This window comes from Prionailurus viverrinus, chromosome X (genome assembly GCF_022837055.1).
Source record: "Prionailurus viverrinus isolate Anna chromosome X, UM_Priviv_1.0, whole genome shotgun sequence".
In the NCBI taxonomy this organism is placed as follows: domain Eukaryota; kingdom Metazoa; phylum Chordata; class Mammalia; order Carnivora; family Felidae; genus Prionailurus; species Prionailurus viverrinus.
Genome location: NC_062579.1, coordinates 26,076,083 through 26,103,729, shown reverse-complemented (window position 1 = coordinate 26,103,729; position 27,647 = coordinate 26,076,083).

Sequence of the window (27,647 nt, the reverse complement as noted above, 5' to 3'; positions counted from 1 at the left end):
TCTATGCAAACTATATTTCTTTTTAAAGTTTCTAACCAGTTTAGTTGTTGTTGTTTTTTTTTAATTTTTTTTGCTTCAATCTTATTGTATGTTATACTTTCAATCTCCTTGGTTTTATATTTTAAAGTCTTGGCAAAATACTTATATAACCTCTGCTCCAGGGCTATTCACAAATTGTCAAGTTGCTAAAGGGCCTATTTTTCAAGTCTCCCCCTTGCTATCTCAGTAAAATTGCTTCAATTCCCATTCAATGCTCCGTGTAAGCCCTAACCTTTCCTAAATATTTCTGGAATTCTGAAGAAGCTTCTATTTTCATGATGACTTCTGGTTTCTAACTTTGGCTTCTTAGTTGCCGGTTTGTCTTACCACTTCTCCATGTTTGACCACTCAGACAGATTTGGTGATAGCTGGAGGCCGGTTATGAGGATACCATTTAGATGAGGGCTAATATCACAGAGCCTCAAAATAACAATATCACGGATCTGTTTTACTAAATCTAATGTGGCTATGCTACCTTTGGGGAAATATCACTGGCTATCTGTGCCACTTAGCCTTATAATAGGCTCCCAGGTTTTCAGGTTGCTACCCGACCCTGGTTCCTTTCAAACTAACTAACTTCTTATGGCATCTGGAGATCTTCAGCTTCAATGTGTAGAGTGTGTTTATCAAGTTATGTCTGTGGTGATGGCTAAGGAAAAAACAGGGCTTGGACTGTCAACAGTATTGGGAACCCCAGTGGGATTCTTAAAATTTCAACGAAGTTGAGAAGTGGCTAGAAGAGAGGAAGAAACAGAAATTCTTTCTGATCTGGGGATTTGAGCACTCCACTGTTGCACTTGTGATGATGGGGGAGTTTGTTATTCACACTCTGACTTTAAACTTGGCACATAAAAAATAGCAATCACAAATAAAAATGACACAGATTTTGACAAAACTCATCAAATTGGACACTTATAATTGGTAAAATTTATGTATAAATTAAACTTTGAGATTTTAAAATGACATGCAAATAAAAAATTGTATTACCTCAAATCCAATTATATTAGTCATGTTTAGGCAGAGGAAACCGAACCAGTAGGATATAAGGAATTAGCTCATGTGACTATGAAAGCTGAGAAACCACACAATCTGCCCTGTGCAAACTGGACACCCAAGGAAACTGTCAGTATAGTTTAGCCTTAGTCAGAAGGCCTGAAAACAAGGAGAGCCAGTGGTGTCAATCCCAGTGAGGAAGAGAGGCAGATAAGAGATGAGAAGACCCAGATCAGTGAGGCAGAAAAAATGGGAGGAATTCCTCTTTCTTCTGCTTTTTGGTCTAGTCACGCAAAGGATTGGATGATGCCCAACCACATTAGAGAGGGCAATTTACTTTGCTGAGCCCACAAATTCATATACTAATCTAATCCTGAAACACCCTCAGACACACCCACAAATAAAATTTAACCTGAACATTATGGTGGCTAGTGAAGTTGACAAAATTAACCGTCAGAAGTTGAGTCCACTCCTTGTCAATTTACCACCCATATGCATCTCCTTAAACAATACCTAATCTCCAACTAAAGACAAAAACAAGGTCATAATTCTGCCTAACATGATAAAACTCTCCTGTATACAACTGAAAACTTATCCCTTCCTCAGTGCAGGTGGTAAAGTGCTTGAGTGATGTTTACTCTTTTTGATGTCCCATAACTTAAGTACTATTATGAAAAAGTAATAATACCTAAATTCTATGATATAAAATCAGTAAATCTTAAGTTACATAAAAAGGGACTAATAGAAAAAGTCAAAAAGCAAGCAGAAAACAAATACACATAAATGTATTCATAGCAAGGTAAGAAATACTCATAAGAGTTATAATTCTGTCTGTAATTGGTCACATGGTCATAGCTAGTATTTGTAACTAATGTCTTCCACCACTCATTGTCTTTTCCCTTTCTACATGGCCAGTGAAGTTGACACATAAAATTAATCATCATGCCCAAACTGGAAAGGAGTGCTTCCAAACCATCTTGAATCATTTCATTGATTGAGAATAATAAGTGGTCATTTCAAAGTCCTAAGAGAAATCATAGGGGTGCTAAGTAGGAAAAAGGAAGTGAATCAATAAATTAAATTCTTTGTGTCTATAAGACTTACAGGCAAAATAGCTTGCTTAATTGACAATAAGCTTTTTGATTAGGCAAAAAATATTGTCTCTGTGTTGTAGAATGCTCCAAAAATTATAACCAAATTTTTAAAATCACTCATACGCCATCATTTCTGAGTTAATTCATATTAATATATTTTTTAAATTTTCTTTTAGTGTTTATTTTTTAAGAGAGAGAGAAAGACAGAGTGTGAGAAGGGGTGGGCAGAGAGAGAGGGAGACCCAGAATCCAAAGCAGGCTCCAGGCTCCAAGCTGTCAGCACAGAGCCCGATGCAGGGCTTGAACTCACGAACCAACTGTGAGATCATGACCTGAGCCAAAATCAGATGCTTAACGGACAGAGCCACACAGGCACTCCTGATTCATATTAATATTTTAAAGAATTTTTTCAACTCATTTTTCTTGATGGATTGTCTTAAATATATTGTTTTTTCTAATATTATAATAATCTTAAGTAATATAAATATTTTTAAATGCAATTTTATGTCTATAAAATATAATATCCATTTTGTGGATAAAATATATTGACCATTCCTTTATTTCAGTTACTTGTGTCTGCCTTTTAAAAAATTATTACAAGTTATACTGCATTCAATATCATAATGTATAAATTTTGCCTGTATAGCTATTCATTTCTTTTTTTTTTTTTAATTTTTTTTTCAACGTTTATTTATTTTTGGGACAGAGAGAGACAGAGCATGAACGGGGGAGGGGCAGAGAGAGAGGGAGACACAGAATCGGAAACAGGCTCCAGGCTCTGAGCCATCAGCCCAGAGTCTGACGCGGGGCTCGAACTCCCGGACCGGGAGATCGTGACCTGGCTGAAGTCGGACGCTTAACCGACTGCGCCACCCAGGCGCCCCGCTATTCATTTCTTTAGGTCTAGTCTTTGAGTTCATGACTCAATGACTATGAATTTTTTCTAAGGTATGGACTGTAGATTTTCAGGAGAGTTTACACTTTAAACTCTCTGCTGCTGTGTGTATAAATGTCTAAAGTATCGTGGTTTCAATAGTAATGAGTATTAAACATGTTTTTATTTTGGTACTTTTATAACTTAGAATGATCAAAACTGTTTTCCCTTTTTCATTTTCAAGCTTCACTGCTTATTTTGCCCAACCTCCAATATAACTATATATACAGTTCGATTCTGAAAACTCATAGTGATATGGAGCTTATTACTTCCTATCATATGACAATTAAATGAAATAATTAGATCTAGAGATCTAGCCAATTATGAAAAATCCACCACTAATGAAAGCATACTTAGTAAAAAGGGAATCTCCCAAAATGGAAGATCAGTATTGATAATACAGGGTATCTTAGTGCAATGCCTATGTCTTTCCATATGCAGATTCAATGTGTCATAAAAATAGTGGAAATGATTAAAATACTCACATATAAAAATGGCCTCAAGATGAAAGTAAAACAAAATTTGTTCTTTGATTTTAAGAGACTGCTAAAAGGAAATTAAGAATTTCAGTGCTGAATAAGTTTGTATGGAGAACAAGTTAAATCAGCTTTCATATTATTCTACAAAGAATATTGTAGTGTTGAGGGAGGGTCCAATCTCCCAATATTGTAGAAAAAGTACAGGCTTACTAGAATCAGATTGTTCTAGGTTTAAATCCTGCTACTTACTGCTCACATGCCTTCAAATGTCTGTGAATCTTGTTTTATTTTGTAATAAAATAGAGATAATATTATTTCCTGTACTGCTGTTAGAATTTACAGAGATAGTATGCATAAATATCAGTGTCTGGCTTATACTAACTGTTGAATAAATGTTAGATCTCTTTTCTACCTCCCTTCCCCTGTTAAGAAACACAAATTTTATTTTTCAGATATAATGTAAACAGTATAGTATTCTAAGATTTTCTTTCTGGTTACTCTCTTTGCCCTCCAGATGTACACAACTGCCTGCTAGCAATTGTCAACAAAGTACTGAGTTGTCTTCCTGGATCTTTGTGCATAGACTCTTAACCTTTTTTTTTTTTTTTTCTTATTGCTTCTGTTCAGAGTGATGGTCTATCAATCCACATTTCTCAAGAAGCTCTCTAATTAACTGTACCCTGGATTAACTGCATCTGTATTTTGTATGTCCACCACATCTCTTATGGGTTTTATCATTATGAAATGCTGTCTTTTAACACAAGGTTTTCTTCTCTTGGATTATAGCTCTTTGAGGGCAAGGTTTCAAGTTAAGCATTTCCATTGAGGACATTTTGTCATTCAATAAGTTCTGTGCTTTAGGAGACAGGCATATTAATTCAAGTACTAATTAAATTGGAAGGTCACATAACCAAAAGTTTTGTTAAAAAATTAATATAAATAAATAAGTGAGTTAAAAAGTAATATGAACATTCACAAAAAAGAGAATTATATTCCTACTCACTGTTTTCATTTGACATAAGCCAAGGTATTAAAAGACCCATTCCCAGTTGGAACAAGTTCTCAATCAAGGATACAGCATAAAACAGCTAACTGAAATACTTTTACTTTTATTCTTAACTTGGATTGCTTCTAGGATTTTTTTCCAAAAACGAAAGTGACTGTTTAGACTGGCTCTAAATCATACTGCTTTGCACCCTGAGTCATTGTTGCAGAAACAGACAAAGAAATGGTAGGCTGTGATTTTTTTAAGGGGAAAAAGTAGATATTTCCCTTGATGATGAGTGAATATTGTAGTTTATGATGCTCAAAGTCTTGTGAGAACAACGTGTGAACACTGGGAATTTCAGAATCACTTGATAATCAATGTTGCAGATGCCCTGTTGCTTATAAAAAAGTAACTGCCATTACCACTGTAATTTGGCAAAGATTGTGAAGGGAAAGTCTGAGTATAAAAATAAAGCTGAAGGATTACTGTTTGATGGAGCACATAGAGCATCTAGTTAAAGTGGCACAGAAACAGGAACAGTTCATTTTGTATACTTTTTGGAATTGCACGGTATTCCAGTAAATAAGGCTGAGATGTGAAACCATGTTTCAAATCTAGGATGATGTAGACAATAAGATAAAATGAATTTCATTTGTTTAAGCAAGAAATAAATCATTTTCTAAAGAAATATATCATTCCAGAATGCTTAAAATCAGAGAACTTATTTAAGAATCTTTAGTAGAAAGTCAAAAGTCCTGTTTTATTTTAAAACAAATTCATTCTGGGGCGCCTGGCTGGCTCAGTTTGTTGAGCATCTGACTTCAGCTCAGGTCCTGAATTTGAGCCCTACATAGGCCTCTGTGCTGTCAGTGCAGAGCCTGCTTCAGATCCTCTGTCCCCCTCTCTCTCTGCCCATCCCCAGCTCCTGCACGTGCTTGCTTGCGCCCTCTCTCTCTCTCTCTCTCTGTGTCTCTCAAAAAAAATTTAAAAATTAAAAAAATAAAACAAATTCATTCCAATTAAAGTGTTTTCTTGCAGAAAATATTTGTAAAAAGAATGTATTAGCTTTCTCTTACTGCCACAAATTTATAGACTTAAAACAACATGATTTCTTAAATTCTATGGGTTCAAAGTCTGATGTAGGTCTCGTCAGGCTGAAATCTGTGTGGTCAATGGGGCTGCATTCTTCCCTGGTGGCTAAACAGGGAATCAATGTCCTTGTTCCTTCAGGTTGTTGGCAGAATTCAATTCCATGCAGTTGTAGGACTGAGGCCCTCTTTTCCTTGTAGATTATCAGATGAAGGTCATTCAATCTTTTAGAGGCTACCCGTATTCCTTGGCTCATGACCCTCTTTCTTCATGTTCAGAACAGTAATAGCAGTTTGAGTCCGTCACATTTCACATCTCTTTTTCTCCTGCTTTCATTGTCTCACTTTTCTGATCCAGTCTTCAAACTTTCTCTTCCACTTTTAAGGACTCATATGATTACACTGGATCCACTTGAACAATCTAGAATAATCTCCCCATCTCAAGGTCCTTCAAGTGTTTAAAATCTTTTTTGCCAATTAAGGTAACATATTTACAGGTTCTGGGGATTAGGGCATGGACTTTTTTTTTTTTTTTTTTTTTTTTTAGAGTTTTCTGCCTGCTTACCACAGGGAGATAAAAGGATGCCAGATGTTCTCCCCCTGCTTTTCCTAAATTGCTAAGTGGTCATTCAGAAGCTTTATTTATTGCATCATTTAAGGAGATAAGCAAATGCTTAGAAAATAGTCTACTTGTGTTCTTCAGGGTAGTTGATATGCTATTGATTTTTATATGAAATCAGTTTATCTAGTGTTTACAACCATAGTTGGGCTAATGTGTGTGTTTGGAGGTGTTGGGGAGTGAGCAAAAAAAATCTAAAAAAGCTCCCACCTTAGGATTTTACTTTCCTTTTTGAAAAATTCTCCATATTTACAAGTTGGAAAAAATGCTTTAGCTAAAAATAAGTAGTCTATTAGTATGTTTGTTTATTTGTGTGCATGGTGTGGGTATAGAAGCCAACAGAATTTGACATTTTTAGGTTCAGATATAATAATATTTGGTCTGAGAGATTAGTTTGTTTTAAAAAGTTAAAAATAACTCTTTTTGAACATTCAATGTGACACTAATTAAGAGGCAAATTACATATCTGACTATTTTTGTCTCCAAGTTACTACTTAACTTACAGTGAGTATTGCATAATATTATATCTACATTTAAAATAGGAGTGTTTATATTGATATAGAACAAGACAGGGTTTGTTTTCCTAATTTGTCTACTGGAATTAGGTACCAAGTACTAATGCATTATTGGTTGTTAAGTCTGTCGTGGAAAGTATTTTTTATGTGTGTGTCAATAATAGGCATTCACTAGAGAAATTTTATGTTTTCTCTGTAACAAAAGTAATTTTATCTTATTTATACAATGCTTATTAAGGGGTAAAAATTATTAGTGGTTTGTGCCTAGTCATTGTTAGAAAACCTGTAGTTGAAAAGTAGTTATAGTAAGGAATTACAAGGTTTTAGAAAAAAAATCAATACTTAAACTTGAGCAGGGATTTTGCAAAATAATATGTGAAATGAATCTTATTTCAACATATAATAGTTTCAGTAAAAATGAGTGTTACTCTTCAGGTACTAGTGTAGTAAAGAAGGCTGTAATCATACTATGCACATATGTTCACCAAAATCTAAAATTTTTTTTCCAAAATATAAATTTCATAGGTGATTCCTATGAATCATCTAACCAAAACGAAAGGAAAAGAAGAAAAAACAAGTCACAGAAACCCTTCAAATGCATTTTTCCCTTGAATATGACTGTGTACCAATTAGTTTTCCAGAACCATCATGTTAATGACAGTTAGTCAAATGGGTCATTTTGGGTTGTTCTCTTAGTGACAGAAAACATTAATCTGCTTAAATAATTGAACTTCAAAGGCAGTTGATCCTCAGAATGATAACCTAACTTGAGCATCTCTTGAAGTCATCAAAAAGAGAATAGATTTCAAAAAATACAGACTGGGGCACCTGGATGGCTCAGTCGTTTAAGGGTCTGACTTGGACTCAGATCATGATCTCATGGTTCATGGGCTCCAGCTCTGCATCAGGTGCTGTGCTGACAGCTCAGAGACTGGACCTGCTTCAGATTCTGTGTCTCCCTCTCTTTCTGCTCCTCCCCCCCTCACAGGCTTGTGTGCATGCGCCCTCTCTCAAAAATGAATAAACTTTAAAAAATAAAAAATATGGACAATTTTTTCTCTATATTGAAGAAAGGAAAGGGAAAGCAAAGAGGATATATCTAATGGGCAATGCATATTAGACATTAAAGTATGAAACATTTCTTTGCAGTAGTCCCCCCCCCCATAGTACAACAATACATTTGTATGGCTTCTCTGAAAATTCCAGTTCAAGAAGTTCTTGTAACTGTGATACAAAAAGAAAAGTTGTTGCAAGCTAATGCTTAGAGACATGTTATCTAGAGAAACATTCTGTATTCCTCAGCTGAGGCTGCACCACCAGTTTGAGATCTTTGAGCTTTTCCACTTTTTAAAATAACTGAACTTGGGGTGCCTGGGTGGCTCAGTCAGTTAAGTGTCCAACTCTTGATTTAGCCTCAGGTCATGATCTCACGGTTCATGGGACTGAACCCCACAATGAGCTCTGCGCTGACAGCGCAGAGCCTGCTTGGGATTGTCTCTCTCCTCCTCCATACATGTGCTCTCTCTCTCTTTCTCGCTCTCTCTCAAAATAAATAAATAATGATTTTTTAAAAATAACTGAACTCAAAAGACATGTAAAATTAGTGTAAACCACAGTATGGACAGTGAAATAGTAGAATAATGTACTATTGTTTTACCCAAACCCCTATAGTTTTTTGTGCATATGTGTGAGAATAAGCTTTATTTCTACTCTCAAACTCTTAAAACTTTGCATAAAGTCCTCATCCATACATCAGAGGTGGCAGAAACTGTAATAAGCAATCCATCCCCCGTGCACAGTACAGTGAATTTCAATGTCCCTCCCCTTTGGGAGAAAGGAGGTCACACTACATGCATTTGGAGACACGTTAAAGGTTTCTGGGCACTTTGCTACAGAAAGGATTTGGTCTGATTTCTTGCAGGCTTAGGACAGTAAATAGCACATAAATTTTGGTTGCTCAAATCAACTTTTGGTTGCTCTGGGCTGAGGTGTGGCAAAAGGTGGGCAGGGAGGTGGTCTGTGACAGATGGGCAGACCATGGGTGGGCTCAAGTTCTTGTCAACAGAAGTAGTTGATCCTGGGTGGCTGCTGGGGTGGCTGAGGGCAGCCTGAGTGTTCAGGCAGGTAGGTGCTGCTCTGGTGGCCATCCTCTGCCCAGTCCACCAGCTCCTGATCTGGAACTATAGCTGAATCTCCCTCTGGTCTTCCTCCATTGAGTCTCTGGCATGGAAGATGTTCCTGCTGATGTGGACACTGAAGTCACCTCCCCACCCCTTTCTCCATAGTGCCAGGGGCAGCCTCAACTGAGTCTTATCATGACCCTTGAGGAGCAGACCACATCAGGGCCTTCACAGACCATGGCCACCATGGGGCTGGAGCTCATGTAGCTAATGAGAGCTGAGTAGAAAGGCTTAGTGCAAGGACTCTCGCTGTCATCTGCAACATCTTCATCCCCACCAGCTTGAAGGCCCTCTCCTCAAAGCACTGCATCACATACCCAAAAAGCCACAGCTACACCCCATCTGGCTTAACTGCAACCAAGGTCTGCTCTTGTGTTCAGGAGGACCCTCCCAAGTCAGAGCATGTGAGCAGGCTGCACGGTGTGGCGGGCCCCAAGAGGCTGCCCTTGACCCTCACCCACAGGCCACTTGGCCGGGTGTGGAATGAGCATGGGCATTGGAGCCCCCTACACTCTAGTTTTAATTTGATTTGACAAAACATAGATGAGTTTGATGTCTTTTTCAATTTATGTAATGAAACTAAACTAAACTAGTTTACACTGCCATTGTTATTTAGTAATGCTATCTGTTGAAATGTATTGTAATTAAAGGTGGTTGATATTTAAATGGACATTATTTATTAACGTGATGTGAAATATTGTTAAGAAACAAGGAGATTTAAAGTAAGACTCTAAGGGGGCGCCTGGGTGGCTCAGTCGGTTAAGCTTCGGCTCAGGTCATGATCTCGTGGTCCGTGAGTTCGAGCCCCGCGTCGGGCTTGGTGCTGACAGCTCAGAGCCTGGAGCCTGTTTCAGATTCTGTGTCTCCCTCTCTCTGACCCTCCCCCATTCATGCGCTGTCTCTCTCTCTCTCTGTCTCAAAAATAAATAAACGTTAAAAAAAAATAAAAAAAAATAAAGTAAGACTCTAAGTACCTTTCTTAAATGTTTTAATTTTAAACATCCCCCCTCCACCTCAATGTAGGTTATAACTAAAAGAGTGGCACCACTTGAGCATACATAAGTATTACTTTCCACTAGCATACTATTTTAACCATAAAGGATTATACTTTTCTCTGCCTATCTTTTAGACTTACATAAGCACATGTAAAGATCTTGAAAGTCACTACCCCATCCTAACAACAAGTAAAACTGAACACACTGAAAAATTAATAACTCTTCTTAGATCCATAAAAGATGGGAAGACATAGGACCAACTACTGCCCTCAACACTGAAGAGACAGAGGCGAATAGAGGGAGTAACACCTTATCAGAGCAGAGACTTTCAAGCAAAAACTACCATGGGAACTACTACAGGGTTAGGAAAACCCAAAATTCAATTGACAAATTGCTAAAAGCTCAGTGTGGACAACTCTGAGAGCTTAAAATACTAGCGGGGGGTGGGGGCAGTGCTAAAGGATACTCAGTATATTGTGAAATTTATCTCCAGGAGCCTAAGCCCGTTCTCAAAATAGGTATAAGAGAAATATCCCCTCCTCCTTCTGTCTGAGGGGGGTGGGGGTGGAGGAACAATTTTGAAATATGCCAGAACCCTCTGTTCTTCTTAACAAGGATTGCTTTCAAGGGGAGCTAGTTCACCAGAGCCTAACCTGGTGGAGTTTTATCATAGCCTAACTAATCTGGTAAAAGGGAAATATCCAATTCCAGTCCACTGTAGTCATCGTGTCTCACTTACATACAGGAAAAAAAAAAACTGAGAAAGTCTTATTATAAAGTTCATAATCCAGAGACATAGACTCACAAATAGACTAAGACCTGATGATGGTAGGACTGTAAAATGCTTCCCCTTCACTCACACCTTACTGCCATTTTACTAAAGGCTAAGTTATACCAGTTCTATTCCCCTTTTTCATCTTGTTTGGCTATAAAAAAAAATTAGAAAGCATACTAAAAGGCAAAAAATACAATTGTAAGAGGCAGACCAAACATTAGGACCAGACATGGCAGGGATGTTGGAATTATCAGAACAGGAATTTATAACAATTATTACTAATATGTTAAAAGCTCTAATAGATAAAGTAGACAGCATGCAGGAACAGATGGGAAATGTAGGTAGAGAGATGGAAATCCTGAGAAAGGACCCACCATAAATGGTAAAGATTAAAAAAAAAAAAAAAAACCTGTAACACGAATGAGGAGTGCCTTTGCTGGGCTTATTAGTAGATTGGACAAAAGTGAGAAAAGACTGTCTGAGATTAGTGACATAGCAATAGAAACTTGGAAAATTGAGAAACAAAGAGAACAAAGACTTAAAAAAAAACAGAATATTCAGGACTGTGAGATAACAATAAAACTTGTACACAAATGGGAATGCCGTAAGGAGAAGAAATTGAGAAAGGAATAGAGGAACTTTTGAAAAAATAATGACCCAGAGCTTCCTCAAATTAATGTGAGATATCAAATCACAGATCTAGGAAGCTGAAGAACACCAAGCAGGATAAATGCTCAAAAACTATATCTAGGTCAATCAAAGGTAAAGAAAAAATTCTGCAGGAATCCAGAGTGGAAAACACCATAAGTAAAGAGGAAGAAAAAGGAGAATTACATCCATTGTTTCCTTAGAAACCATACCTGCTAGAAGAGAGTTGGGTGAAATATTTAAAATGTTAAGGGAAAATAAAGACAAAACTAGAAATTTGTACTCTAAAAAATTATTTTCCAAGAGTAAAGGAGTAATAAAGACTTTCTCAGACAAACAAAACTTAACAAATCTGTTACCACTAGACCTGCCTTAAGAGGAATGCTAAAAGAATTTCTTTAGTGAGAAGGAAAATAATATAAGTTAGAAATGCAGATCTGCACAAAGTAAGAAAGAATATCAGAGAAGGAACACTGAAGGTAAAATAAAAACTTACTTTTCTTAGTTGATTAGCAGACAATTTGTTCAAAATAATAACACCAACAATGTAGTCAGTTATATATGCTTAGGTATATATCTTATGGATAACTATGCTCATGTATACTTATACATAAGTGAAATGAATGGCAGCAATGATACAAGGGACAGAATGAAGTTAATTAGAATTATTTTGTTATTATAAGGTACACTATCCACGAAATGTAGGTATACAGTTATTGGAAAGTGGATGTGGATTAGCTGTAAATGTATATTACAAACTCTCTAAGGACAACACTAAAGAAAGTAAGAGAAGGAGGAGAAAAGGAAGAGGAGGAGGAGGAGGAGGAGGAAGAAAAATAACAACAATAACAACAAAAATAACAGCAATGACAGAAACCACCACCAATATGCTAAACCACCAATATGCTAAAAAAGGAAAGAAAAGAAAATCATATAAAATGTGTCTTTGATGAACATAGGTTTTCAATTTTGATGAATCTGAATTTATAATATTTTCTTTATTTCTAGGTTTTTTTTTCCCATAAGAGAAATATTTGCATAATTTTAGGTCATTAACATATTATACTTTTTTCTTTTAGAAACTTCAAATTTTTATCTTTTATAATTATACTTATGATCCATCTTGTATTAATTTTTGTCCCTAGTAGGGTCAAGGTTAATTATTTCCCATACCTATATAAAGTTTTTTTCAGCAATAGGTAACAAGGGTGGAAGACTTTCTTTGAATTTTTTTGGCATCTATACCAAAAAGATATATATACAGTTCTGCTTCTGTACTTTCTATCGTTTCCATGGTTTGTCTAGGATTATGCTGGAAGCACACTGTTCTAATTGCTACAGATTGAAAATAAGTCTTCATCCAAGGTAATATGAATCCTCTACCTAGATTCTCCTCTTTCAGAATTGTTTTGACTGTCCAAACAAATGTAAGACTCAATTTTTCAAATACTAAAATTGGTTGTGGGGTTTTTGATTAGAATTGTATTTGCAGTGATGGATAAATTTAGGGGAAATAAATTTCTTAACAGTACTGCCTCCTAACCCACAACATAGTGTTACTCTCCATTTCTTTAGATTTTCTTAAATTTTCTCAGCAGTATTTTCTAATTTTCAGTGATTATTCTTACACTTCTTTTGTTTAATTTGTTACTAAACATTATATTGTATAGCATTATTTGTCAGAATTTCATTTAAAAATTTTTAAATTGCTTTTTGATATTGGAATTGAATTTTGTATAGGCATACCTTTTTTATTATACTTCACTTTATTATTCTCTGCATATTTTGATTTTTTTTTTTTTTTTTTTTTACAAATTGAAGGTTTGCAGCACCCTGCATCAAGCAAGTCTACCAATACCATTTTTTCCAAGAGCATTGGCTCACTTTGTGTCTCTGTGTCACATTTTGGTAATTCTTGCAATATTTTAAGCTTTTTCATTATTATTTTATTTATGATGATGATCTGTCATCAGTGATCTTCAATGGTACTATTGCAATTTTTCGGAGGTGCCACAAATCATACCCAAAGAAAACAGTGAATTTAATTGATAAATGTGTGTATTCTTACTGCTCCACCTACTGGCTATTTCTTCCGTGTCTCTCCCTCTCCTCAGGCTATTCTGACAAATAACCTATTGAAATTAGGGCAGTTAAGAACCCTACAATGGCCTTTGAGTGTTTAAGTGGAAGGAAGTGCCACACATCTCTCACTTTAAACCAAAAGCTAGAAATTATTAAGCTTTTGAGAGAGGCATGTCAAAAACGTAAGTAGGCCAAATGCTACGCCTTTTGGGCCAAGCAGTTAGCCAAGTTGTACCAGAGGTTAGTTCATGAAATTTAAGGAAAGAAGCCATCTTCATAACATAAAAATATGATATGAAGCAGGAGTGCTAATGTAGAAGCTGCAACAAGGTATCCAGAAGATCTAGCTACGATAATCAATGAAGGTGGCTACAAATAAGCAACAGATTTTCAGTGTAGATGAAACAACCTTTTATTGGAAGAAGATGCCATTTAGAATTTTTATTGAAATAAAATGCCATCTATCTAGAATAGCTAAAGAGGAGAAGTCATTGCTTGGCTACAAAGCTTCAAAAGACAGGTTGACTCTTTTGTCGTGGACAAGTGCAACTGGTGACTTGAAAATGAAGCCAATGTTCATTTACCATTCCAGATATCCTAGGGCCCTTAAGAATTATGCTAAATCTACTCTGCTTATGCTCTATAATTGGAACTACAAAGCCTGGATGATAGCACATCTGTTTACAACATGGTTTACTAAATATTTTAAGCCCATTGTTGAGTCCTAGTGCTCAAAAAAAAAAATTCTTTCTAGACATTACTGCTCTTTGACAATGTACCTGATAACCCAAGAGTTCTGATGAAGCTGTACAATGAGATTAATGTTGTTTTCGTGCCTCCTAACAACATCCATTCTGCAGCCCATGAATCAAGGAGTCATTTCAACTTTTAAGTCTCACCATTTAAGAAATATTTTTGGGTGGGTGCCTGGGTGGCTCAGTCGGTTAAGCAGCCAACTCTTGATTTCAGCTCAAGTCATGATCTTGTGGTTATGGGATTGAGCCCTGCATCAGGCTCTGTGCTGATGGCACAGAACCTGCTTGGGCCTCTCTCTCTCACTCTCTCTCTGCCCCTCCCCTTCTCCCTGTCTCTCTCTCAAAATAAATAAACCTGAAAAAAGAAATACATTTGGTAATGCAACAGCTGCCGTCACTAGTGATTTTTCTAATGGATCTGGACACAGTAAATTGAAAACATTCTGGGAAGGACTCACTATTTGAGTCACTGTTAAGAATTCATGATTCATGGGCAAAGGTCAAAACATCAACATTAATAGGAGTTTTGAAGAAGTTGATTCCAACCCTCATGGATGACTTTGAGGGATTAAAGAGTTCAGTGGAGGAAGTAACTGCAGATGTGGTAGAAAGAGCAAGGAAACTAGACTTAGAAGTGGAGCCCAAAGATGCAACTGAATTGCTGTAATCAAATGATAAAATGTAAACAGATGAGGAATTGCTTCTCCTGAATAAGCAAAGAAAGTTGCTTCTTGAGACGGAATCTATTCCTGATGAAAATACTATGAAAATTATTGAAATGACAATAAGATATTTAAAATATTACATACATTTAGTTGATAAAGCAGTGATAGGGTTTGAGAGGATTGGCTCCAATTTTGAAAGAAGTTCTATGGGTACAATGATATCAAACAGCATCACATGCTATGGAGAAATTCATCAAGAAAGGAAGAGTCAATTGATAACAATGATGAAACACAAACTTCCTTGTTGTCTTGTTTTAAGAAATTGCCACAACCGCCCACCATACTGATCAGTCAGCAGCCATCAACATCAAGGCAGTATCCTCCACGAGCAAAAAGATTACAACTCATTAAAAGCTCAGATGATGATTAACACTTTTTAGCATAAAGTACTTTTGAATTAAGGTATGTACATTGTTTTTAAGACATAATGCTATTGCACACTTAAAAGACTACAGTATAGTATAAACATGAATTTTATATGAATTGGGAACCCAAAATGTTCATTTGATTCACTTTATTCCAATATTTGCTTTATTGGAGTGGTCTGGAACTGAACCCACAATATCTCTGAGGTATGCCCTGTATCTTGTATTCTTATATCCTGTGACCTTGATTCATTCATTTATTAGTGCTAGTAAATATTTGGTATTATAGATTCTTTGTGGGTTTTCTATATGCAAGTTTTATGAGCAGACACTGTCTCATTTCTTTCATTCTAATATATATGCCATTTTTTCTTTATTGGACAACTAGAGGCTCCAGTAAAATATTAAATAAATGTTAATAATGACATTTGTGTTTTATTCCCATTCTTAGAGAGAAAATATTGAAAAGTTCATCGTTGAGTATAGTATTAGTTTGTTTTCAGAGAAGTTATCGTCAATCATATGGAAGAAGTTTCCCTCTATTTCTTGTCTTAGAAACTCTTCATCTTTCCTTCTACTCTGAATGACAGCCTTGCTGGATAAAGAATTCTTGGCTGCATATTTTTCCCCTTCAGAACACTGAATATATCCTGCCACTCCCTTCTGGCCTGCCAAGTTTCTGTGGACAAATTTGCTGCTAACCTTATGTTACTACCCTTGTAGGTTAAGGACTTTGTCCCTAGCTGCTTTCAGAATTTTCTCTTTATCTTTGTATTTTGCAAGTTTCACTATGATGTGTCTTGGTGTTAACCTGTTTTTATTGATTTTGAGGGGAGTTCTCGGTGTCTCTTGTCTATGAATGCCTATTTCCTTCCCCAGATTAGGGAAATTCTCAGCTATAATTTGTTCAAATAAACCTACTATTCCTTTTTCCTCCTCTTCTTCTGGGATTCCTATGATATGGATATTATTGCCCTGTATAGAATCACTGAATTCCCTATGTCTGTATTCATGATCTAACAGTTTTTCCTCCCTTCTCCTTTTCGGTTTCATTATTTTCCATAATTTTATCTTCTATATCACCTATATCACCTATTCTATCCTCTGCTTCTTCCGTCCTCATTGTCATTATATCCAGTAAGTTTTGCATCTCAGTTATAGCACTTTTTATTTCGGCCTGACTAGTTTTTAGGTCTTTTATCTCTGAAGCAAAGGTTTCTTTGGTTTCTTCTATGTTTTTTTCACACCCAGCTAGTATTCTTATGACTGTTTTTTCTAAATTCTTGTTCACATTATGTTACTTATATCTGTTCTGAGCAAATCCCTGGCTGTGGTTTCTTCATGATCTTTCCTCAGGGGAAGGTTCCTCCATCTTGTCATTTTGTCTAGGTTTCTCTCTTTTGTGTTTTTTGAAAGCTTGTAATGTTTTATTTTCCTGAGAATAATGCTATATTAAGAAGGAGTTATACACTGTCCATGGCCTGGAGATTCAGGAAGTGTTTTTCGCATATGCTGTGTATACTCTGCTATTGTCATTTGGTTGTTCTTTCCCCCAGGTCATTCCTCTGCAGAGTTCCTCCTTGCTTTCAGTGGGGATTGTTTGGACCTTTAATTAGATATGCTTTGATTTGTTTGTTAAAATAAGACTGATTTAAAAAAAAAAAAGCCTGATCCAAAAAAAGAGAAAAAGAAAAGGAACAAAAACAAACAAACAAAAAACTATATGTCTGATTCCAAAGAAAAAGAAAGCAGGGAAAAAGAAGCCTGATTTAAAAAATTTAAAAAAAACAAAAAACAGAAAAGGAAACAAAGTAAACAAAGAAACAAACTATAAAGCTGATTAAAAGAAAGAAAAAGCCTAGTCCTAGTTCCACCAAAACTGAAGCTGATGTTTTGGAGCACTCTATGATCAGTAGATTTGGTGCATGTGGGGTGCCTGTGCTGGTCCTCTGGGGGAGAGGCTGACAGTACTGGCTCACAGTCAGACCTGACCTAGAAAAGATGTCCCTGCAAGGTGCAGGGGCATGAGATTTGATGTAAGCAGCTCCAGCCTCCACTGGGGGCACTGTGTTGTTCACTGAAGTCCAACTGTGCTGCTGGGCTGGGAGGAGATGATGTCACCCCACTCTCTTGTCCTCGGGTAGGGGTGCTCCTGCCGCCACTGTTCAGGTAGGCCTCACAGATAAACAAACAGTCTCCCCTCCTATGTCCTAGGCTTCTTTCAGATCCCTGCCCTCAACCCATCTGTGCCAGGGCCATCGACACACTGGGTGTCACATTCTCCTGTATTTTATCTCTGGCACATCATCAGGATTCAAAACTCCAAATCTTAGAAGACCCGGCAAGGCACAGACCTGCTCCCCTCCTGTGGAGGAGAGGCTCACAGCGCTGTCCCTGGCACTGTTCTGTCCGAGAAAATAAGTATTACGACTGTGCAGGCTCCTGGAGTTTGTGGTGAAGCACAGCAAGAAGCTATGAGTGCTTTATCTGCCCTACACGTGTGCCTCTGTCTGCAATTGTTGAAAAGCCACTCAGAGGGCACCAATCAGGACTTTTGTCCTTATAGAAGCAATATACCCTCTTCCAGAACGCTCTATGAAAGAGAATGTTCTTGCCCACTGAAACTCAGGGATCCCTACACCACACTCTCCACTGTCTGCTCCTGGACCTTCCTTCCTTCTCCCCAGGAGCACCACTGCGTGCCCAAATCTACTCCGGTGAATAGCGCAGACTTCCAAAAACTCAGAATTTCAGCTCCACTGTTTACAACAACTTGTGATAATCAGTTCCTAATGATTCCCCAGTCAGTGGTTTTGGCAGAGTTCTTTTCTTGCATGAACCCGATACACTGCCCTTTCTCCCCCTCTTTCTCCTCTCTGAGAAAAGGGCTCCCTCCTCTCTGCCACACAGTGGCTTTTCTTTCCCCCAATTTCCTTCTCCTTACCATGTACCTGCCATGTTCTCTCCCTCAAATTATACAGATTGTTTTCTTAAACCTCAGATCGATTACCTAGGTGTTCAAAATGATTTGATGTTGATCTAGCTGTGTTTGAGGGATGAGATGAGCCCAGGATATCCCTACTACTTGACATCTTAATTCCTCCATTTCTAATTTTGAGTGTTTTCACCATGAACAGGTATTGAAATGTATCATATGCTTTTTTATGCATATCAAAATGTTCATTTGATTTTATCTATTATTCTGTAAATGAAATGAAGTAATTCCATTGATTGGTTTTTAAGTGTTAAACTAATCCTTCTTTTCTGGAATACAATTTTTGTTTATTATGATATATTATCTTTTTTTATTGCTGGGTTTGTTCCTTTGATATTTTGTTAATGACATTTGAATGTATGCTCATAAAGGATAAAAAATTGTAATTTCTTTTTTTTTAATACCTTTGCTGGAATTTGGTACCAGGCCTACCTGGCCTTTTATAATGATTGCAGGAGTGGTTTCTCCTTTGCTGCTTTTTGACAAAATTTCTAAGATTTGTATTATTTCTGCCTTAACTAGTAGAAATAACCAAATAATCCATTTGGGATTATACTTTTCTGTGTGAGAATATATATTGTTATTCACATAAGATTTATTAATAAATATAGGCTCTTAATGTTTTAGATTTCTTGTCATGTCAACTTTGATAAATTGCGTATTGTAAATAATTTCTCCAATTTATATCTAAGTTGACTAATTTATTCCCATAAAGTTTGTAATATTTAATTATTATTTTAATAGGTAGAATATGCAATGATACCATTTTTCCTTGTTATTGGTAACTTGTTTTTTCTTCTTTTCTTTATAATGTTCTTATGGTTTTATTAATTTTATTTGAATTCTTAAGGAACTAAAGTTTGAGTCTCTACACATTTCCATTGCTGGCAACTTTTTATTAATTGGGTTTTTCTCTTTATTACTTCTTTCTTTCTATTACATTTGGGCTTAATCTTTATTATTTATATAAAACATGTCTTCTTTTTTGAAAACTATATTCAAGGCTTACATTTTCTTCTTGATGCTTTATTCTTCCATGAATTTTGAAACGTTGTCCTTTCATTATAAATCACATGAAAGATCTTAAAATGCTTATTCTTTTGGGTTTTTTTAAATAGTTTAGAAACTGTTTAATAAATTTGGTTGTATAATTTCTAGATATCTTATTTTTATTGAATTATATTCTAATTCCATTTTGGTCACAGAATACATGACCTCAAAGTTCAAACTTTTAAAACATACTGAGTTTTGTTTTATGATTCAGCATATTTTTAATCTTGGTAAAAGCTCCTTGTGTACTTGGTGACAGGCTGATGTAAATAGCAATGTCTATTAATGCATATTATTCTGATGTATTTTGAAAGTTACATTTCCTGCGGCACCTGGGTGGCTCAGTCGGTTGAGGGCCGACTACGGCTCAGGTCATGATCTCGCGGTCTGTGAGTTGGAGCCCGGCATCGGGCTCTGTGCTGATAGCTCAGAGCCTGGAGCCTGCCTCTGATTCTGTGCCTCCCTCTCTCTCTGCCCCTTCCCTGCTTGGTCGCTGTCTCTCTGTCTCTGTCTCTCTCTATCTCAAAAATAATAAACACTAAAAAAATTTTTTTAAATAAAAAAAAAGTTACATTTCCTAAATATTCTAAATATCTTTGAACTTTTAAGCATTGTGTATGTTATCCTCCATGTTCAAGTTGATATTGGTATGTCTGGCATGTTTTAAGATATTTTAGAACATGTAGTTCTTTCATATGCTTACATTTTGTTCTGTTCCAGGCCTCTCATACTTTTTCTGAGATTCATATTGATGCAGTTTCATTTTTATGCAGCACAGTTGCAAGTGATTGATATAAAATTTTTCTAGTAGGGGCACCTGGGTGGCTCGGTCAGTTAGGCATCTGACTCTTGATTTTGGCTCAGGCCATGATCTAATATCATGAGTTTGAGTCCTGCATTAGGCTCTGCGCTGACAGCACAGACCCTACTTGGGATTCTCCCCCTCCCTCTCTTTGGGCCCTCCCCTGCTCATGCTGTGTGTCTCTCTCTCTCAAAATAAATAATTAATACTTAAATTAAAGTAATTATTTCTTTATACTAAAAATCTCAGAAAACTGTATTATAATAAGATTTATAACAACTTCAAAATATACTATATAAAAAACTCCCTATGCTAAGATGTGGAGTCAGATGGCACATCTCTTAAAGTTAAGCCAAAATGGCTCATCATCTGGAAACTACAGTTTCAAAAATTGAAATCTTCTAGTAATAATTTTGGCTGGTACAGCAGACTACTATTGGTAATCCCTTATATCGATATACATTTGCAATTCCTGACCTCTCTTGCAGTTAAGTAAGTCAGATGACTAATTTGACCAATGGAATGTGAGAAGAGACTTTGGGCTAAGCTATTTAATTATTTGGCTTGCCTCCATCCTCTTCACTCAGAGGCCACAGTACAGCCAGCCAACTACAAGGTGGACACTGCCTTCACTACATACAATTCTGACATCAATGAGACATAGACTTCTTTCCTTTTAAAATTAAACAATGACATCACTTGTAATATAATTCAGCTAGGGGGCACCTGGGTGGCTCAGTTGGTTGAGCGTCTGACTTCAGCTCAGGTTCATCTCATGGTTCATCTCATGGTTCATGAGTTTGAGCCCTGTGTTGGGCTCTGTGCTGACAGTTCAGGGCCTGGAGCCTGTTTCAGATTCTGTGTCTCCCTCTCTCTCTGCTCCTCCCCTGCTCACACTCTGTCTCTCTCTTAAAAATAAATAAAGATTAAAAAAAATCAGCTAGGTTTGGTGGGTGTTTTATTACATTCAATCTGTAATTTTTCATAATTCCATAATGCTATCTTCTGTATTTAAAAGAAAATATAGGATCTAAGCTTGCAAAGTGTATTTCCATATTATACTTTGCTTTTACCTTAAAACAACACAGCGAGTTGCCAGATACTATGTATAAAGTTAATATGTGTTTTTAAAGCACACTGAATATAATAAGTGTTTGGTAAATGTTAAGAATTACTTATTTTGTATGATTATAAAGACTGAGGCTTTGGTTTATATAAATCAACGTGACTAAGATATAGTGTATACTCCCTAAATGTTAACAATCATATTTTCTTTTCAATTCTGTCAAATAAAGAGCTCGGATTTTACATACTCAAGTAATTTTCCAACTGGCACAGCTAATAAGGTTAGACTAGAGAGAATGAAACTCAAGTCTTTTAACTTGAAATCAGTGTTTTTTACATTATACCACAACAGCCCAGTCCTTTGAGGCATTCTATATTCTTTTAAGTAGACTTGGGTTTTAATTAAGCTAAGTGGAGTCCAGGATAATTTCCTAGCATGTGCTAAACATATCAATCTTTAGAATCAGAAACAATTCTTATAAAAAGTGGAAAACTGGTTAATTTTTTTAACTTTTTAAAAATGTTTATTCATTTTTGAGAAAAAGAGAGACAGCCAAATGGGGAAGGGACAGATAGAGAGGAAGACTCAAAATTTGAAGCACACTCAGGCTCTGAGCTGTCAGCAGAGAGCCTGACGTGGGGTTCCAACCCACAAACCATGAGATCATGCCCTGAGCCAAAATTGGATGTTTAATCAGTTTAGCCACCCAGGCAGCCCAGAAAAGTGGTTAAGTTAAAAAAAAATTTTTAACATTTATTTATTTTTGAGAGACAGAGAGAGATTGAGCATGAGCAGGGGAGGGGTAGAGAGAGAGGGAGATAAGGAATCCCAAGCAGGCTCCAGGCTCTGAGCTGTCAGCACAGAGCCGGACATGGGGCTGGAACCCAGGAGCCATAAGATCATCACCTGAGTCAAAGTCAGAAGCTTAACCCCCTGAACCACCCAGGCACTCCAAAACTGGTTAAGTTTTTAAAAAATCCCTCACAAGTGTTTTTGCATTCATTCTAAGTATGAATAAATTTGTAAATAAAAATCTGTCAGCCAGTTGATATGTTTATGCATCAACAAGTGAGTAACATGTAAAGTGTTAGGAAATAGCTTTTCAGAATTTTTAAATTTAGTTTTCTCTATTAAAGTATAGTTGACACAAAATGTTACATTAGTTTCAGGTGTACAACATAGAGATTCAACAATCTATGCTTTATGTTAGGCTCATCACAAGCATAGCTACCATCTGTCACTATAGAGTGCTATACCATTGACTATATTCCCTGTGCTGTACCTTTCATTTCATAACTAGAAACCTTCCCACTCTTCTTTACCCATATTGCCCATCCCCACCCCCATCTCCCCTCTGGCAGCCATCATTTTCTTCTCTGTATTTTATGGGTCTGTTTCTGCTATTTGTTTATCCATTTTTTTAAATTTCACATATAAGTGAAATCATATGGAGTATGGATTTTTCCATTTGAAGTGACTGTGCATAGAATTGAAACTTGAACTAATTAATATATATATTATATTATATATTTGTATTATATAATATATAATATATGCATAATATAATAGAGTCTGTGATGAACTATTTTGAAGAAAATTATAAATACCAGAATAGTATGGAAGATCTTATGAATAGATAATTTGAAGTTTAAAATTTTACTGCATTAAGACAGAGATAGAGGCTCTAACACTACTGCAAATGAAGTTAATCCACTTTCTTGGCAAAAAACCAAACAGACAGAAATCAGATTTGGATACTTTCTCCTTCATTCTTAAAGGAAGACAATCTTTGGGTTTTGGTGAATGACATTAAAGTATATACAACTTTAACTTCCACCTACAAGTGAAATCATATGGTATTTGTCTTTCTCTGACTGACTTATTTCACTTAGCATTATATACTATAGCTCCAACCATTCCATCCATGTTGTTGCAAATGGCAAGATTTCATTCCTTTTTATGGCTGAATAATATTCCATTATATATATTATATATATAAATATATATACGTATATTCTTTATCCATTCATCTATATGTGAAATTTAAGAAACAAAATGAATGAGCAAAGAAAAAAAAAGGGAGAGGGTCAAACCAAGAAACAGACTCTTAACTATAGAGAACAAACTGATGGTTACAGGGCGGGGGGTCAGAGGGGAGGTGGGTGATGAGATAGGTAAAACAGGTGATGCAACTTAAGTAGTGCACATGTTGTGATGAGCACAGGGTAGTGTATGGAATTGTTGAATCACTATATTGTACATCTGAAACTAGTATAACATTGTATGTTTACTATACTGGAATTAAATTTTTTTAATTTTTTAAAAAGTATATACAGGTTTTACAGGAAACAGTTTTGGTTGTTATTCAGCTTCTTAAACATATTTTGAAAATGCCAAGTAGTTATTATTTTTCATTCATTTCTGTTTACCCTTGAAATAATTTTCCTGTATAATATTCCAGGTAATAAAATACAGATAATCATTTTTGGTTATCTAAGTTTTAATTGTTCAAAACCATTAGCAAATGTATAACCTGAGATTTGATGGTTGTTTGTTTGTTTACTCTTTGAATAGATTCAGGCAAAGAAGCATCAGGGTGGGTGAGATAGACTACGTGAAGCATCAATTTTCCACTACCACTACCCACAAGTATATGGTATATGCCTTACCTTCTATCTTTGTAACAAAAAAGTGGTATTTTAAATATTCACATGCCATGATATTTATATAATATAATGATTGAGCTTATTTTAGTTTTTCAAATTTGTGAAATATTTTCATGTTAAATAACTAAGCAAATCTTTAAAACAATTGGATCATAGCCATGCTCAAGTGTAATTTGTATTTCTTTTTACAAACATAAAGGAAATTTTCTTCATCCTTGTTTATCATATTGTAATATAAGCATCTACAGAACACAAAATAGTAAAATACCTTTTTAATGCGCCTATTTATTTTCACACTTTTTATATAAATTCCCATATTCTCCTGAATTTAATCTTTAACATATTGAAAATGAACAGTTTTCTTCCAAGATCTTGACAATGTATTCTGTTTTACAAATTTGAATTCTTTTTTCCTTTTGTTACTTTGTGCTTTTGATGTCATATCTATGAAATCATTGCCAAGACCAATGTTAGGAAACTTTTCCCCTATGTCTCTATGCTTTCTTTTAGGAGTTTTATAGTTTAAGGTCTTAAGGTTGAGTCTAATCCATTTTGAGTTGATTTTTGTGTGTAGTGTAAGACAGGGGTCCAATTTTATCCTTTTCATATAGATATACAGTTTTCCCAACATTGTTGAATAGACTGTGCTTTTCCCCATTCTGTACTCTTGCTGCACTTGTTGAAGATCAATTGTCCATATATGCATGGATTTATTCCTGAGCTCTCTATTCTGTTCCATTTGCCTGTCTTTATACCATTACCATACTGTTTTACTTACTAGAGCTTTGTAATATATTTTGAAATCAGAACATATAATGACTTCAGCTTTGTTGTTTATCAAGATCTTTTTGTCTTTTCTGGGTTTTTGTTACTGTATACAAATTTTAGGAATGTTTCTTCTATTTCTACAAAAATTCCATTGGGATTTTGATGGAAAATCCTTTGAATATGTAGATCATGTTGGATACTATGGACATTTTAACAATACTAATTCTTCTGATGTGTGAACAAGGGATGTCTTAATTTATTTGTGTCTTCTTTGATTTTTTTCATCACTGTATTGTCATTTTCATTGCACAAATCTCTCATCTTTTTAGCTAAATTTATTCCTAAGCATTTTATTCTTTTTAATGCTATTGCAAATGGGGTTATTTTTAATTTTCTTTTTAGACAGTTTGTTGTTGGTGTATGGAAATGCAGTTGCTTTTTTGTGTTGATTTTGTTTACTGAAACTTTACTGAATTTGTTTATTAATTTTAGTAATATTTTTGTGGAGATTTTGGTTTTTTATATATATGATATCATACTATCTGCAAACAGAGACAATGTTATTTTTTCCTTTCTGATTTGGATGTCTGTTATTTATACCTCTTCCCTAAGTGCTCTCACTAGGACTTCCAGTATTAGTTGAATAGAAGTCATGAGGGGCGCCTGGGTGGCGCAGTCGGTTAAGCGTCCGACTTCAGCCAGGTCACGATCTCGCGGTCCGGGAGTTCGAGAGCCGCGTCAGGCTCTGGGCTGATGGCTCAGAGCCTGGAGCCTGTTTCTGATTCTGTGTCTCCCTCTCTCTCTGCCCCTCCCCCGTTCATGCTCTGTCTCTCTCTGTCCCAAAAATAAATAAACGTTGAAAAAAAAAATTAAAAAAAAAAAAAGAATAGAAGTCATGAGAGTGGACATACTTGATACTAATCTTAGAATAAAATCAGCTTTTCATTATTGAGTATGATGTTAGCTCTGAGCTTGTCACATACACCATTTATTATGTTGTTTTACATTCCTTCTGTAGCCAGTTTATTGAGGATTTTATCATAAAAGAATATTGAATTTTTCCAAGTGCTTTTTCAGCATCTGTTGAGATGATCCTATAATTTTTATACTTTAGTTTGTTAATGTGGTACATCACATTAAGTGATTTGTTTTTGTTGAATCATCCTTACATTCCAGGGATAAATCCCAATTAAAGGTGGTAGAGGATCCTTCTAATGTTCTGTTCAATTTGGGTTTCTAGAAAGTGTTGAGGATTTTTGCATCTATGATGATCAGAGTAATTGGCTCATAATTTTCTTGTAGTGTCCTTGTCTGGCTTTGGTATCTGAGTAATGCTGGACTTGAAAAATCAGTTTGGAATTGTTACTATATCTATATATCTATATCTATATTCTTTTTTTCTTGATTTACTTATTTGGAAGATTTGAAAAGGATTGTCACTAATCCTTCTTTATTTTTTTTTTAATTTTTTTTTCAACGTTTATTTATTTTTGGGACAGAGAGAGACAGAGCATGAACGGGGGAGGGGCAGAGAGAGAGGGAGACACAGAATGGGAAACAGGCTCCAGGCTCTGAGCCATCAGCCCAGAGCCCGACGCGGGGCTCGAACTCAGGGACCGCGAGATCGTGAGATCGTGACCTGGTTGAAGTCGGACGCTTAACCGACTGCGCCACCCAGGCGCCCCACTAATCCTTCTTTAAATGTTTGGTAGAATCCACCAGCAAAGCCATGTGGTCCTGGGCTTTTCTGTGTTGGGAGGTTTTTGATTACTGACTCAATCTCCTTACTCATTATTAGTCTGTTCACTTTTTCTGTTTCTTGATGATTCAGCCAGGATATGCTGTATATTTCTAGAAATTTATCCATTTCTTGTAGGTTATCTAATTTTTTCTTTATAATTTTCAAAGCAGTCTCTTATGAACCTTTGTATTTCTGTGGCAACAATTATAACATCGCCTTTCATTTTTAATTTTATTTGAATCTTCTCTTTTTTTCTTAATTAATCTAACTAAAGTTTTGTCCATTTTGTTTATCTTCTCAAAAAACCAACTTCTATAGTTTTTCTAGTCTCTATTTCATATATTTCAAAAAATAGGCAAGTGGGATTACATCAAACTGGAAAGCTTTTGTACAGTAAGGGAAACAATCAACAGTTAAAAAGCAGCTTCTGGAATTGGAAAACATACTTGAAAATGATATATTTGTTAAAGGGTTAATTTAAAAAAATGTATAAAGAATTCCTACAAACAAAGAACAAGGAAAAAAAGGCAAAGGACGTGAATAGAAATCTCTTTATAGAAAACATACAAATTGCCAACAGAAATATGAAGAGGTGCTCAATATCACTAATCATCAGAGAAATGTTGGTAAAAACCACAAAAGACATCACCTCACACCTGTAGAAATGGCTGTTAGAAAAATAATAAGTGTTGGCAATGTTATAGAGATATTGGAACTTTTGTGCACTATTAGCAAGAATGTAAAAGGGTGCAGCCACAATCAAAAACAACGTAGGTTTCCTTGATTAACTAAAAAAAATATGATCATTAATCCTACTCCCGGGTACCTATCCAAAAGAATTGAAATCAGAATTTTTCTTTTAATTTAAATATAATTAACATACAGTGTTATGTTAGTTTCAGGTATACAATATAATGATTCAACAATTCCATACATTTCTTAGACATCTTCAAGATAAGTGTATGTATAATTTCCTTTATTTCACTCATCCTTCCACCTAACTCTCTTCTTCTCTGTATTTAAGAGTCTGGTTTTTTGTTTGTTGGTTTGTTCGTTTATCTCCTTTTTATTTGTTAGTTAATTTATTTTTTTTCTTAAATTTCATGTATCTGTGAAATCATATGGTAGTTGTCTTTCTCTGATTAACTTATATCATTTTGCTTTACACCCTCTAGGTACACTCATGTTGTTGCACATGGCAAGATTTCATTCTTTTTCATGGCTAATATTCCACAGTATGTATCTACATATATACGTGTATGTGTATGTGTGTGTGTGTATGTGT